Source organism: Pleurodeles waltl, chromosome 4_2, assembly GCF_031143425.1.
Source record: "Pleurodeles waltl isolate 20211129_DDA chromosome 4_2, aPleWal1.hap1.20221129, whole genome shotgun sequence".
NCBI classification, from domain to species: Eukaryota; Metazoa; Chordata; class Amphibia; order Caudata; family Salamandridae; genus Pleurodeles; species Pleurodeles waltl.
This window is the reverse complement of record NC_090443.1, coordinates 1,017,377,455-1,017,381,780: the sequence shown is the minus strand read 5'-3', so window position 1 is coordinate 1,017,381,780 and position 4,326 is coordinate 1,017,377,455. Positions and strand designations below refer to the sequence as shown.

Genomic DNA, 4,326 nt, shown 5'->3' with positions numbered 1-4,326 from the left:
GCCAGTCCCTGCTCTGGAGCGAAACTGGACAAAGGAAAGGGGAGTGACCACTACCCTGTCCATCACCACCAGAGGGGTGGTGCCCAGAGCTCCTCCAGTGTGTCCCAGACATCTACCATCTTGTTTTGAGAGGTGTGAGGGCACTCTGGACGCCTCTGAGTGGCCAGTGCCAGCAGGTGACCTCAGAGACCCCTCCTGATAGGTGCTTACCTGACTAGGTGACCAATCCTCCTCTGAGGGCTATTTAGGGTCTCTCCAGTGGGCTTTTCCTCAGATAACGACTTGGAAGAATTCACCAGAGTTCCTCTGCACCTCTCTCTTTGACTTCTGCCAAGGATCGACCGCTGACTGCTCTAGGACGCCTGCAAAACTACAACAAAGTAGCAAGAGGTCTACCAACGACATTGTAGCGCCTATTCCTGCCGGCTTTCTCGACTGTTTCCTGGTGGTGCATACTTTGGGGGCTGCCTGCCTTCATCTTGCACTGGAAGCCACAAAGAAATCTCCTGTGGGTCGACGGAATCTTCCCCCTGCTTCAGCAGGCACCACACTTCAGCGCCACTTGGACTCTGGGACCCCTCTCATCCTGACGAGTGTAGCCCCTGGAACACAGGTGGTGGACCCAAGTGACCCAGACTGTCCAGTGGTCCAGCTGTCCAAATTTGGAGGAGGTAAGTCCTTGCCTCCCCTCTCCAGACAGTAATCCTGTGCACCATGTGAACTGCAGCTACAAGGGCTTCTGTGCACATCTCCACAAAATCCTGCATGCACAGCCAAGCCTAGGTCCCCAGCACGCTGTCCTGCGATGCTCAGCTCCCTGAGTTGATCTCCGGTGTTGTGGGACCCTCTTCTGCAGTATTGAGATGACTACCATGTTCAGACATCTTGAACCCATGTTCAAGGACTTCTGCTGGAGCTTCCTGCTTGTGCGTAGACTTTCTATGTTGCTGAGGGCCCCCTCTGTCTCCTCACCCAAGTGGCGACATCCTGGTCCTTCCTGGGCCCGGGCAGCACCCTTTTTTTTCAACCGCAACTCTTGCAGCTAGCAAGACTTGTTTGTGATATTTTGCCAAGGAAACGACCCTGCATCCTCCAGCTCTCCGTGGAACATCTTCTGCACAAAGGAGAAGTTCCTAGCACATTTCGTTGTTGCAGAATCTTCAGCTTCTTCCATCCAGAGGCAGACATTTTGCACCTTTGTCCGGGGTTTAGTGGGCTCATGCCCCCCCTGGACATTTTTGCGACTCTTGGACTTGGTCCCCTTCCTTTGCAGGTCCTCAGGTCCAGGAATTCATCTTCAGTGCTTTGCAGTCTGTTGTGGTCTTTGCAAAATCCTTTATCACGCCTTTAGTGTGTTTCTGGGGAAATAGTAGTACTTTACTTCTACTTTGCAGGATCTTGGGGTGGGGTATCTGTGACACCCTTAGTGTTTTCTTACACTCCCAGCGACCCTCTACACACTACACTAGCCTTGGGGTTCATTTGTGGTTCGCATTCCACTTTCTTAGTATATGGTTTGTGTTGCCCCTAGGCCTATTGCATCCTATTGTAATCTACAGCAGTGGTTCCCAACCTTTTGACTTCTGTGGACCCCCAATTTATTACTACTGGAGCCCGGGGACCCCCATTTAATCTTTATTGGAATCCAGGGACCCCCCACTGAGTCATAAATGAAGGCTGGGGACCTAATCTGTTAATAATATTTAATTTTCTAAGCTGTCGCGGACCCCCAGGGATCCCCACCCCACAGGTTGGGAACCACTGATCTACAGTGTTTGCACTACTTTCTGACTGTTTTTCTTACCTGATTTTGGTTTCTGTGTATATTTTGTGTATTTTACTTACCTCATAAGGGAGTATATCCTCTGAGATATTTTTGGCACATTGTCACTAAAATAAAGTACCTTTATTTTTAGTAACTCTGAGTATTGTCTTTCTTATGATACAGTATCTATATGATATACGTGGTATAGTAGGAGCTTTGCATGTCTCCTAGTTCAGCCTAAACTGCTCCGTTATAGCTACCTCTATCAGCCTAAGCTGCTAAAACACTACTGATCTATCAATAAGGGATAACTGGACCTGGCACAAGGTGTAAGTACCATTGGTACCCACTATAAGCCAGGCCAGCCTCCTACATGGCGGACCTGTGTGTGTGGCTGTATAGTGACGGGTTGCTATGTGTGTTTCATAATATGGGTAGTGGTGATCCTCGGCGGCGGCATTATGATGGCGGCAGTCAGCATGGCGGTAAGCGGTACTTACCGCCAATCTCATAATTGAGGGCCTTATTCTTTCTAAAATTCATATCTTGACTTGTGTATGTTGGAGTTTTGTTGTTCTGGTCTAGTTTGATTGAGATAAATATTACCTACTTTTCTAAACTGGTGTGGGGTCCATTTTGTAATGTTTTTACTGTATTACTGTGTGTGTTGGTACAAGTACTTTACACATTGGTTCTAAAGTTAAGCCTGCCTGCTCGTGCCAAGCTACCAAAGGAGTGAGCGGGGTTATCTAACGGTGATTCTCCTTTACCCTGACTAGAGTGAGGGTCCTTGCTTGGACAGGGGGTAATCTGACTGCCAACCAAAGACCCCATTTCTAACAGTAATGATTTATGTTTATTTTACTGCTCTGACAACCACACACTGCAGCTCAGCTGTAACTCCCTTGCACTACCAGGCAAAAAGAATGTGATTCTATCAGTTAACCCAGTACCTGCTCCCAAGCCCCCTTTTACATTTGCAGATTAACCAGTTGTGCGCATCTGCATTTCTTCAGGGGAGGAGGCACATTGGCAAGAAGGCTTGTTTGTTTTTAAGCTGTCTGCCCCTCCCTCGGTCTCACAGCACAGGAGACTCCCTGAATGAAACTTAAGCTGAAGCATTTGCACGATTGGAGTTTACCGTCCCGGGACCGTTGACTTTTATTAAGTAGGCAAACATTTTTTCATTACTTAAAAAAGTTGGGGCACATTGCGTCCCTCCGACCCCGCCCACTTCGACAACTAGACCCATTGCACCCAAATGATGTTTTTCATTTACTATCCAAACATGGGCTTGGGGTCCCCTATTCCCATCACACCGTCACACTTCATTATGCAGCTCCAGAGTGAGTATCACCATCACTGCAGTACATCACTGACGTCACACTGTGTTCAACCTAAAACCTATAAAGGTAATGCCTAAGCTAAGCTCGGTAGCTTTGTTCGGGCGTCTCTCCCTCTCCATGTTTGTTATTGATTGATAAATGAATCCTCCCATCTCTGATTTTGTCCTTCACAGTTTCTTTCCCTGTCCTTTCTCGAGGCCGAGGAGCAGCCTTTGCTGTGAATGTGTCGTCATTGATGCCGAGTCGGTCACTAAACTCCGCCGCCAGCATCAGCATCACAGGGAGCAAAGCGGAGCAGGTGGGGTCCCTCGGATCTTCAGTATTTTATGCTTCAGCGTAAAATTATCACCAGCGATCTGTGTAAATGCACTTACAATAGAATGTGCGGCCTGTGTGTACATTTCATAAAAAACACCTTTTCCACAGGAGGAAATGCACATTCTCAGTCGACCACGAAGGGACTCGAACCCTCAATCTTCTGATTCGAAGTCAGACGCCTTATCCATTAGGCCACGCGGTCACATAATGTTAAGCACCGCTGTGAAGTGTAACGGAAGCGACTGCTGGGGTGAGGGAGCAGCAGGAAGGACGCTGCGCAGAGCTCTGAGGCTTGGGAGACGGTAGGATGCTGTGCAGAGTCCCAGTAGAGAAGGTAGGATGCTGTATACAACGCAGGGATAAGGGAGAAGGTAGGATGATTTGCAGGTACCAGTGAACAGGGAGGAAGGTGGATGCTGTGCAGAGCCAGGGTGAAGGCTGGAGGCTGCAGAGCCAGGGAGAAGGCTGGAGGATGCAGAGCCCAGGGCCCAGGATAAGGTAGGGTGCTGTGTAGAGCCCAGGGAGAAGGGAGGATGCTGTCTAGAGTCCAGTGACCAGGGAGGAGGGTGGATGCTGTGCAGAGCCAGGGAGAAGGCTGGAGGCTGCAGAGCCAGGGAGAAGGCTGGAGGATGCAGAGCCCAGGGCCCAGGATAAGGTAGGGTGCTGTGTAGAGCCCAGGGAGAAGGGAGGATGCTGTCTAGAGTCCAGTGACCAGGGAGGAGGGTGGATGCTGTGCAGAGCCAGGGAGAAGGCTGGAGGCTGCAGAGCCAGGGAGAAGGCTGGAGGATGCAGAGCCCAGGGCCCAGGATAAGGTAGGGTGCTGTGTAGAGCCCAGGGAGAAGGGAGGATGCTGTCTAGAGTCCAGTGACCAGGGAGGAGGGTGGATGCTGTGCAGAG

The 4,326-nt window shown here is 50.0% G+C and overlaps 1 non-coding gene across 1 annotated transcript; it reads right to left on the bottom strand.

Annotated features, from left to right (window-relative positions):
* Positions 1 to 3,558: 3,558 nt before the first annotated feature.
* Positions 3,559 to 3,631, bottom strand: TRNAR-UCG (transfer RNA arginine (anticodon UCG)). Its single transcript has one exon. It is a non-coding gene; the product is annotated as a tRNA-Arg (tRNA).
* Positions 3,632 to 4,326: the final 695 nt, after the last annotated feature.